Source organism: Falco cherrug, chromosome 1 (assembly GCF_023634085.1).
Source record: "Falco cherrug isolate bFalChe1 chromosome 1, bFalChe1.pri, whole genome shotgun sequence".
In the NCBI taxonomy this organism is placed as follows: Eukaryota; Metazoa; Chordata; class Aves; order Falconiformes; family Falconidae; genus Falco; species Falco cherrug.
In genome coordinates, this window is record NC_073697.1 from 30723550 (window position 1) to 30735960 (window position 12411).

A 12411-nucleotide genomic window follows, 5' to 3' on the forward strand; every position below is an offset into this window, starting at 1 on the left:
AGAGAACTATTCCATAAATTCAATTTATTCTATTTTTTTACATTAGCCACATTCTTAAAACTGTAATGAACTTAAAGAAGTAAATAGAGGAGTTCATATATGACTGAGTCAGATAGAGTTTTCCTCTGTATTCTCCTGGTAATTGACTATTTGTGGTAGAAGTAAATTGAGCAGTCAAGGGAGCACAGATCAGTGTTCTCTTAACTGACTGTTCTTTAAAATACTTTCAGTAGTCTTTGACAATCATTTGGGGCAGACTCTCTTTGCACTCTCAAATACATCAGAAGACAAAAGACCTCCTAACTACAGTTTCCTCATCCTCTTGCTAGAGAGTATATCTGCCTCTGGGAATTCTGTTTCCAGCAACAAACTCTCCTTTCTTCCAGCATGAGACCTCTGCTCATGTGGGGATAGTAAAAAAGAAAACTGTTGCTGGCCTAAAAAAACCCCAGAACTGCTGTCTGTGTCCACCCTGAAACATATGGAGAGCTTAGTGTGCAATCAGTTGAATACCAAAATTGAAAATTTCAGAGTATTCTTTAATGATTTGAAAATTTTAAGTAAAAAAGCAGACACACTTGTAGTGACAATACTTGTTATGTATCATAATTCCATCTTCTTAGTACATTTGGGAATGCTATAAAAAAGTCCTATTTTTTCTTAATCTTTTTATTTTACAGAGCAGAAAATTAGAACATTGCAGAGAACACTATAAATAAATCCTGAGATTTAAAGAATACCAAAGGTGTCCTGATCTTTCCTGATAAGTGAATGTTTTCATCTTATTGTTTATACACTTTCTTTTACATACTGTAGATGAGTCTTGTCTGGAAAAGTTTTTTTAAAAACATCGATACAGCTTATATATTACAAACTTTCATAAAATCTAAACCATTCATGAACAGTATTCCCAATATTTTTCCTTAGTGTACATTAAATCTAATCAGAAGTTTTATAAAAAAAAAATTTGTTCTTTAAAGAAAAGGAAACTCATTGATTTCTTCTTCCTCAGTATTCATACATCTCCCTTTTAAAAATAAAATTTGTTTTCCTGTTCTTCATGGGAGTGTAGAAATTTCTTATCCCCTATGTCATGGGAAAAACAGACTGAAGAAAATATGGTAAAATACAGACAAGATAGGACATTCTTTGTTGTTGAGTTATATAATAAGAGCAGAGTGTATTCTTCTGACTGCAAAACCTTTAGCTGACATTTTTCCAGTGACTCAATACAACACAGTGGCTTCAAATGTGTCATTTTCCTTCTTTTGGCACAAACTGTTTTAGGAATACCCCTATGCCATATTTGTACTTCGGTTGCATGTTTGAAAAAAGTTACTGTGAAATGTGTAAGCAAGGAATTGGTTGCAAATTATTGATGGCAGTTTCTACGAACTGTTCTATTTTGAAAATGACCAAGGGGCATTTCAATTGTGTTTTAACCATTGATAGCTTAACAGGTAATGTCGAAGACAGGTAATCTGTGTCCAATATATTGTTTAAACTTAAGATTCTGAGTCCTTTCATTACTCAAAGTGCTGCCATACTTATTTGCAAACAATACTTCATGTAGAAGTTGGACAGATATAACTACTTCCTCTAAAAATACGGAATCACATTTAGGTAAATTAGGTAATCTTCATCCTAGTATCTGTTATGTTTTCTTCACATTAATATTCCATTTTAAAATGCATTTACATCTGTAAATATTAGATTCTAAACAAATATTAAAGAATATGAGCAGAAAACGAGCTTTGAATTTACAAGTGCAAACTCAGTTATTAAAACATTTATTTCACGCTATCAAAAAGCAGAAACATGCTTTACAAACTCTTTCTCAACAAAAGCTTCTCAACAAGCTTTGGATTTTGAATTTTAGATTCTTGCAGGAAACCCAGTTTGAAAGCAAATTACAGGCTGATACTGGTAAATATAGAATAAAGATTTTTAGCAATGGCTATATTTGATTAAAAGATCTGTGAGCAGAGGGCTGTATGGGATAGGTACAATAACTTATTTACTCAAAACTTGTATTTATTAACATCTTAATTATCTCCATATCATAAATTATTAAAGTTTTTCTAGGTTTGGCTAATGTCTTGCAACTTAAGGAAATAGAGAACAAAACTACTCTAGAGCTCTGAACTGTTTCAGCAGATTATTTAAAGCCATGTTACTCTACAGCTGGTCCAGTAAAGGACTCATTACTCAAATTGTCCATAATTTATATAATAATAATAAAAATAGTAATAATTCATGCTGAGAATAAACTCAGCATGAGTGTCTGTAGTACAGAACTAACTATTCAAAACAGACTAGATGTTATCTTTGAACCCTGAAAGTATACTACCTGAAACAATAACTATATATGATTTGGCTTTCAATGCAAAATTAATCATGGGATCATTTTCAGTGAAAACTTAATACAGGGAGGCTTTGTACTTCTCTGGATCAGACCATCATTTGGAAACCAAAACACTGAAGTACAACTAAGTTATCAATAAATACAGAAAATCTAGACTTCCTTTTGTCCTCTTTGGTTTCATCTGGTCATATCTGCTCCTTGCTGCAGGAGTGGGCTGGAAACTAGGACCATGCGTGGCAATCAGTTAGCTGAGGGGAATGTGCTCGAGCTTGTCTAGACAACAATTGACATGATGAGACATGTTTACAGAGCACAGGGGAGTGGGAGACGGATGGCGCCAAGGAAAGGTAACACCTTGCTGTTAATTGATGGTAGTTAACCACCAGTCGGGGATTGCCTAGTATGCAATGCTTAGCTTCAAGAACCAATCTGTCTAAAACGCGCAGCTTCTGAAAGTGTATATAAACTCGTGCTTCTGTACAATAAATTGACATTTGCTTGCATCAAGCTGCGTCCCGTCTCTTCATTCGCCGCACCTTGCACTTGGAACGTTGTGATCCTAAATTTCATAACCACAATTACAAAGAATTTTACTTGGTTTTGAACATTATGGGTTTTTTATCTTTTTCACGTATTATTAACTGGTTTTGGGTTTTTATTTTTGAGTGAGAGGTGGAAATATGTCTCACTAATTTGAACTGTATTGAGGCTTAAAACTATCTGCTGTTTCATGGTTTCCTAACATTGTGTTAGTTATTATACTGAAGATAAAAAAATTTTCTAACTGAAGGTGAGAGAAAAAGATCATCAGTAACATTTAAACAAAGGAATTATCCATGGTCAAGACATCCACCAAAATGTGTGAGTTTGTACCAAGCATACCAAGTATGCTTGGCATTAGCAAAGTCTTATAATAATTTTTAATAATTTAAGTTTCTGCTGTAATTTTTTTATGTATTTATATTCAGGACTTTATGTTGCTATAACTACTATAGAACAGAGAACTTAATTTCACTTTTTAAAAATAATCTGTGGGAAGTCAATGGGTCTCCTTGTATTCTCTTTCAGATGATACCATATTATAACAGATGAGAAAATACATTATGTAGATAGGCCACACATATTTAAAGTTAGCTTTTGTGGTTATTTTGAAACCTGGTTCAGTCCTTCAAATTGCCTCATCTTCTTCATGTTTTATAAAGAGAAAGAGAACGACAATTACATAATTTTAGAAAAGAGAAATTATCAATGAATTCTTCAAATTCATAATTATGAGATGCAAACAAAATAAAGAAGTATAAAAGCTATAGTTCTGGCTTAATGCCATATCTAAATACTATCACAACAGAAAGTTGCAATTATTTTATACAGTGGAATGAAACATATCGAAACAAATAAACAAAAACATTTAATATATGTATGCATCATTGACTCTCCTGTCTATGTTAGATAAGATGATGACAAAGAGTATCATAATGATAGAGGGTATTATAATGAAGACATAATGGCCCTAATTTACAAAAGCTGAAAAAAACATGGTGAAAATGGAGAAACAGAATAATCAAGATAAACACAGTACAACTAATTTAAACTGTAAAATAAAGATAAGCAATTAGAATAGTAACCATAGAACTCCATAATGTTACTTCCAGTCTGAAAGCATTTACTGGATCTTCTTTTTATTATAGAGTTAATGAAAATTATTGGAAATAAGAATAAACTGAATTACACAAACAGTAGTTTGTGCTATTACAGGTTTATACCTAAATATGAATCTCAAATAAAAAGGGCATTCCAAATTTGCTAACTATGCTATAAATGTCATCCCACAAATAAATTCAAGTAAAGACAATTTTCAGCTCTATTTTATAATATCTTCATTTTTCCAAAACTTGAATTCCCAGGTCCCTGCAACAAAACAGTAGAACACAAAAAAATATTATATGTCTGACAAAGGGGTTTTCTTATTTGTGAAAGAAGACGCCAAGGACAAGCCATTAGAGCCCCAGTTGTAAGACCCTACTTATTTCCAGCTGTGGCATTGATTCAGTGTCGTGGTTTAACCCTGGCCGGCAACCAAGCACCACGCAGCCGCTTGCTCACTCCCCCCCACCCAGAGGGATGGGAAGGAGGATCGGAAAGGAATGTAAAACTCAAGGGTTGAGATAAGAACAATTTAATAGGTAAGGCAAAAGCTGTGCACACAAGCAAAGCAAAGCAAGGAATTCATTCACCACTTCCCACCAGCAGGCAGGTGTTTGGCCATCCCCAGGAGAGCAGGACTTCATCATAGATGATGGTTACTTGGGAAGACAAACACCATAATGCCAAATGCTCCCCCCCCCCCCCCCCCCTTCCTTCTTCTTCCCCCAGTTTATATACTCAGCATGATGTCATATGGTATGGAATACCTCTTTGGCTAGCTTAGGTCAGCTCTCCTGGCTGTGTCCCCTCCCAATGTCCCGTGCCCCTCCAGCCCTCTGGCTGACAGGGCCCAAGGAAGTGAAAAGTCCTTGATTAAGTATAAACATCACCCAGCAACAACTAAAAACATCAGCGTCCTATCAACATGGTTCTCACATCAGAGACAAAACACAGCACTGTACTAGCTACTAAGAAGAAAATCAACCTATCCCAGCCAAAACCAGGACACTCGGTATAGGTGAAATTTATATTGAAAATCAGGTTTCTAAGTCTGATGGCTAATAAACCCTACTGAATATATGAATTTTTTTATCTCTTCCAAGATCAGTTAAATGATTTAATGAAGTTTTAGACTGTATGCTAGCTCACTGTCTATTTAAATTTTGCTCTTTCCTAATATCTTTGTTATTTGGGAAGGAATAGTTTGAGTAAGGGAAAGATATCTTCAATAATAAAATAATGTATAGTAGATAATAAAAACTACCTTGGAATATGGAAAAATACCCATATAATACATTATGTAAAATTCACTATGATCTTAATTATAGGAGGTTTATTTGCATGACCATATAAGATGCAGAAAATCTGGGGAGATCTGAAGGTGGCTCAAGGCCGTTACACAAATTGGTGAGCCTTTTCTAAAAAGAGTATATTGTATGCATGCAGAGATAAATAAACTGATTTTGTATTTTTGTATAGGATGCAGTTCTGTGAATTTGTGCTTCAGAGAATAGATTGATATGTGAGTTTGGAAAGTAACTAAAATGATGCATGATCCATTCCCTGTATAAATCTGAAGTATGTTTACATCTACCTAGTACTTGAGAACTTTAGGATTAAGTACACAATATTTATTACAAATGTTACTTAGATTATATTTGGATTATCTGGTGATAAGAAGGTACAGTATGGAACTCACAAAAAAAATCATGTGAAAGTTGAAAAAATACAAGTGCATTTTTTAGCCTAAAGAACTGGAGACTGAGAAGGCATATGACAGCAGTCCTTAAGTATACAGAGGAGTTTTTAAAAAGGAAAGTAATAATTTCTTCTTTATGTGTGTAGTAGATAAGGCAAAGGCCTCATGTGTTTGCATTTTTGGATAGAAGAGTCATGTTAGATACAAGAAACTTTATTATGAAAGAGACAATGAAACAGAGGGATACATTCATTGGAAGAAGGTTGGTGTGTTGCCCATCTATAGTCCTTAAGAATAAAATAAACCATCAGGAACTAAATAAACTGGTCCTCTCCCACTGCAAGATGAATTCTCAAGATCTAGTACTTTTTCCCTTTTTATTGTCCTTTAAGACAATTCATTTGAAAAAGGGAAAAGAAGTGTTTCTGAGCCTGTTTAAAATTGCCAAGTAGTAGCTTGAGCTTTGGCAAGAAACAAACAAACAAAAAAACCCTGAAATACAAAAAAACCCCCAAACATTTTATTTTGACTTTTTATATGGAAATTAATTTTTTCAGAGAAGAGCTGTCTGGACTAAAACGAGGGGTTTTGTTTGTTTGTTTGGTTTGTTGTTTTTTTTTAATTTTATTTCACGGTGAAACTGGTTTTAATTCAGAAGATAGTTGGGTTTTCTTCACATTTTTTTTTTTCAGAAAAGCAAAATGACCAGTATCATTTGCAGTACTCTAGACTTCTCTGCCTTTAAGGTGTCATTGATGTGTGTAGGCATTGAACATGACAAGGCTTTGTATTCTACCACTTTCTGTACCTCATATGACAGACTACTGTATGTGAATTTCTGGCTCTTTAGTAAAATCTTCTTCAAAAGCCATTTTTTGGGGGATATTTTTGCAGGTTAATCAGATGTGCTTCATATTCATCTAGATGCCCTAAAGATGACACTAAAGCAATATAAATACAACACATATTAACATCAGCCCCCTTGGATATTATAGAAAAGCATATATTTCCAAACCTCAAAAATATTAGCTATCTAGGATTGTATAAGATGTTTTCTTTTAGGTTACTTTGTTCTAAGAAAATTATAGTAGTTAATTTTAATATTAAATAATTCTTATTAATATAATTAGTGCTTGGGGCAGAAGGACTCTATAGAATAATTGGGCTATTGGCAGAAGATAAAGTTGTCTTCAGCATGTTTTAACATATGAATAATGCATTAGTTGAAACATGCTGTTTGTCACAACAAAAGGATTACAATTAAAATATCATATGCTTTGAAAAAATGTATGCGTAAATTGTGTCCAAATTTAAGACACTGGAAAGATAATATTTTACCTTAAAGCCTATGACTGATATACAATATTAGGAATTACAAAATTAAATCTATCCTCTGTTATGCATGTGCCTAGTACTGAACTATTCAGCTCAATAAAAGACATGCCTGGGGCATGAAATTGTAACACCATTTAAAATGTAATGTCATTATGTTCTTGCTAAAGCCAGGAATTTAAGGACTGAGTTTTTGAGGCACAAAACTCCTACTGCTAACCAAACCACTTAGTTCTTGCATGCTGTTGTCACTTCAAACTCTCTTCCTGATGCCACTCACAAAAGTTTATGCTTGTCTACATGCCAAAATTTTACACCAGCAGATTACATTGAGAACTGTGAAATGAAGAGCATTTTATGTTTAGTACTTTCAAACAATATCGTTTGCTTGAGTTTGTAGATTTAGGCCTGTTTGACACATAGATGTGGTCACTTGTTTATTTACTCTTGATCTATAAAAAGTTCATCCACCAGCTCTGCTTCAGGGTAACGCAAAACAGAGATCAGCAGGATTTTTTGGTAAGACCCGTATTTTCTACTACTGATTTTTGTTTTGTTTTGATTTGGTTAATAGATTTAAATCATATGTTGCCAACAGGTTAATATTTTTTAATCAAACAAGTAAAGCTTTTTAAAACAGGTGTTAATCTGTCTCTGGAGAGACATTTGTGCAGATGGTTAAGGCCATAGTGGTCAAAGGCTGAAAGAGGAAGAGGGATGCTCAATTTCTTCTGCTTCTATTTAGGGTGTGTTACTGGAGGAGAAAAGGCAAGATTATTGATTAAAAAGACAAAGCAAAAGTATGAATATAGAGTTTACTTGCCAGTGTTTTCAATGGCACTCACTGAAAGATAATTCTTGCGCTGGTGCTTGATTTTGGAGTTGTTTCGCTACCTAAGTCCATAATGTTTGTATAAAATATGTACAACCTTTTGAGCATCCATACCTCCCCCACTTTGATGTTTGCCCTAATACAAGAATAGTGGTTTGTGTTGGTTTCATGGCCCTTTTAGATCTCTTCTACAGTGACACATCTTCCCATGCATGAACCTGTCAGTGCCCCAGGTGTACGCCTGTACTCCTGAGGGTTTGGTTGCTTGGACTCAGGGCTAACTTTGATATTGCACCTGTGCCACGCTGCAAAGGGCTGCACATCTGCTAAAGAGCTGCGAGAACCCCTGAAGTAGCTCAACCACCTTTTCCCTTCTCTCAGGATGTGTTTTTCAGCTGGGGTCTTGCATTAGGTTTATATGAGCTACACTGCAGCTACAGCAGTGCAAAGCCATGTTCTTCACTGATCCAAACCCTGAATCTCACCCACAAATGTGGCTACCCGGCTTGACCTCAGACCAGCCCCATCATTATGGACGTGCTAATGGTCACAGGACTGTGGCTAACACTTTATACCCACCAGGCCTGAAACGCTTTCTTACTTGTGGAATTCATTTCCTGTCATCTTCACATCATATCCTTCCCCATCACTACGGACCTGTCCGGTGATCTGGATTCTTGGCTGACCTTATCTTCCACCCCTGGGCCTTCATCCTCGGCTTGCTGGGGTGTGCTGGGACAGTACCCACTTGTCCTAATCCCTGAAAATAATTGTCTTGAGAATCATAAATATATCTGAGGAAAAAAAGGATATTAATGTTAATTTCTGGGTGAGTTGGTGATGGGATCATTGGACAACTCACCTGTTTTCTGTGTAAGCTGTCCAATGATGCTATCACGAGAAAGGAAAGCAAATATTTCTAAAGGCAGCAGTTACCGTCAGAACAATTATCATTATATTTAGGAAAGTGGCCACTGCTGCTAGAGAATTAGGCATGCTTTACAAACACCTATTTTTATTGAAAGAATATCAGCCTTTCAGACCCCTGTTATATCACTAATACAATTCAATTTTATAAAACTGAAATAACAGTTGAAAATGTACTTCAGCCACCCAGTTGACACTTCAAGGCTACAAATTGCCATTACTGAAGGTGTCACAAGAGGTGAATAAGTTTTAGGCTGAGGTACCTAAATGCTATGCAAGTTCTACATTAAAAGAAGAAAGTCATGCTTACACTGTACTATGGTGTATGATATAGAAATCTCACCTCCAGAAACACAAGAGCTCTATCTGTGTAATTTTTGGAATATGTCTATTTTAATTAAGCACGTTGAGGAATAGAGCTGATTAGTCCAGGCACAGTGTCACCCTCCAATGACTATGCTGCTTTTGGGATGCAAGCTCACAGTCCCTTATGGCATGTCACAGCATGATGCAAATGTACTGACTCAGATTGATGCTAGCTGGGGGGTATCTTATGAAATTATCCTTCAGCTCTGTATAAATCACAAAATCTGTTTGACTTGACAAAGATCAAATCTGGAATAAAAAGGATGTAAAGAAGTAGTCAAAACATTTTTAACATAGCTGTGATTCTTGTATCTAGGAAACAGATTTTTAGCTCATACACTATTATAGTTCTTAACAAATAGGGTAAATGAAAATAGATTACAACTAGCTGACAACAACATGAAGAAAGAGGAGCCTGTAAACTGTTCATAATTCCAAAGACTTGATTTGAACCACCACCTTCCAGTGCACTAAAAATTAGGCAATTTTGTTTTGTCTTGGAAGATTCTCTGATTCATCCCTGCTTTCCATTCCACTTCTACTAAAAATCCATTAAGCATGCTTGACAAATGCATTATTATTTATGATAAATTTGTGAAGAATCTCTAATGTGAATACTTACAATCTGCACAGATGTTTGCATATAAGTATTAGGTAGATTTGAAAACTGAATAGTTTATATGCCACCTACATATTCAATTCCTGTATGGCAAAATGAATACTCTCTAAAAACCAAGTAAAAATGTTTCTGCAATTTTTGTTAAGTTTTTGTTCCAAAACAATCTGCTTCTTAACAGAAACATTTTTTTTATATCTGCTTTTGGTACATACAATTATCCCTCTTTTGTGTTTGTGGACACTTTCCTACTTGAATGACTGGAGATCCACAGTAAGACCTTCATTTATAGAAAAGCATATGTATCATTTTCTCTGAGACTACACAAACAAAAAAATGTTTCTAAGGTGTCTAAATGGATCAATCAACAGACTATACTTTAAGAGCTGAGCTGGAACATTTCACCTCTTCAGATGCAAAGAGCATACATGAAAGAAGAAATGTTTGTCTGTGTTACAGAGAAGTATGAGGTCAAGGATGATCATTAAACCTTGTGAGGAAAACAATTCCTGCTGTGTGGGTTTCATCTTAATTGACATTTATAACAGTATTCAAAACCAGAAATTAAATTAAAGAAGAATACAATGTAAAATATTTGTTTCATGAGTTCCTTTGGACCTATTCCACAGAACAAATGGTAGAAGAACTGATTCTTGCTTATTGTCTAATTTGTTTTGCTTTCATACAGAAAAGTGAAACAGGAAAATTGCTTTGCATGTGTCACATGCATATATGTCAGGCCCATAAGAACACATATATTTTGACATTTGAATATATTTAGAATTTTCTAAAAAAATATCAGTGTGAAAGTTGAACTTTCATAACCCTGATTTTTTATATTCTTGCCAAGACCATCAAGAATTCAAAATACAAAATTAATAAAAGATTTGCTATATCAGCAATATCAGAATATCAGTAGAATGACAGTAGACAGAGACATTTTTCATATGTCCGGTGAGATTGCTTACTTTCTGGTATGTTTTGTGTTACCTTCTGATATAATGCTATCATACATAGACCAGATCTATACCTTTTGTCAAAATGATCCTACTGAGGTGACAAAAGAAAGAAATATCTCTTAAACAAGTTTTTATTTGATTTACAAGTAAAATTTCTCAAAATATTTTCCAGTTGCAACCCTCCTGATTCTTCTGTGAAGTTTCTCTTGCAGAGCTTGTTCCTGTTTTTTCTGCATTGTGGATCCAAAGAACACATTGATGTCAGCTGTGAAATATGTGCATCCTCCAGGGCAAAAAAAATGTTTATAGAGCAGCTGCCATAAATATTTCACTGTGGGATGACCACACTCTAACAATGGAATATTCTTTCGTTTAAACACCTGAGGTCTGATGTTGCCCACCACACCTTTCTTTTAATTTGAAAAGGATTGCTCACTTGAAAAGAGACACAAAGAAACGAACTTGGACATTAATTCATTAAATAAATAAATAGGATAAAATATTTTATTGTTTTGTGTGCATGGACTTAGATATGAAATTAATTTATTAATCTTCTTTCAATGTTAAGATTGCCAAACAAAATGATTACATGTACGTGCTGTCCATTCAATCTCTGTAAGAACAGTAAGTCTACCCATACATTTCCTGATTTATATTTTTTTCCAGAAGAAAGAAGCAATTAACAAAACAGGTCTTGCTACTGAATTGCCTTGTATCCCAACTCACACAATTATGTTTTTGGAGCCATTCTGTAATCACAAAACTCTACTGATGTAACTCCAGAGTCTTCTAGTCCCTCTCCTGGACTATACCAGCTGGAGACATAAAGAGCCTCACTTTGAAGAAATGGCTCTTTGTCTTAAAAAATTCTTAATTTAATGAAAATAGTAATATTGGACTTTTGTTTGAAAAGTTTAAAACTTCATGTTGTTGAGTTTCCAGACAAGTTATTAGAACAAGTCTCAGAAGCTTAGCAGGGAAATTAACAGCAAAACAATTTACTATCCTGTTGCAGTGGCTACCCTACGTCCTGGTGCTTCTGTCACTTACCTGCTACATGTTGGATTTGTTCAGACAAAAGCTCAGTAGGTCATCTTCCTGTCAGAATGTCAATTTTGTGCATCTAAGATGGTTTTAGGTATAAACTGATTTACTTTACCAAATTAAAGCATTTGGATAGCTTTTCATAGATGACAGTTGTGGAATAAGACACTTAAATTCCATCTAAACTGTGTTTCTGTATCTGACCCTTGGAACTTAATTCAACAAACTATTCAGACACATTTTTAACTGAAGAGTATGTTATGCTGTAAAATCACTTACACATGTATAAGGTTATGTTGTGTACCGAAGAGGTCTCAGCTGCTAATACACTGATAAGGTATCGGCTACGGTGGTCAGAGCCTTGTAGCAGTGATTCTTCTGAATATTCTGGCTGTTTTGTAGACCATTGCTCTAGCTTCCCAGAATTAATGTCTTTGTGTGAGAAAATACACTGAATTATCTGTCTTTTTCATATTTCTATATCAAATAAATTGCTGTGTTACAAGAATGAGGTTTTTGTCTCCTAGTTCATCAACATTCATTTTGGTTCCTCCCTTGTTCATACTCATAGATACACATTCACATGTATGTAAATTCACATTGAATCCAAATTACAACCAAGTCTTA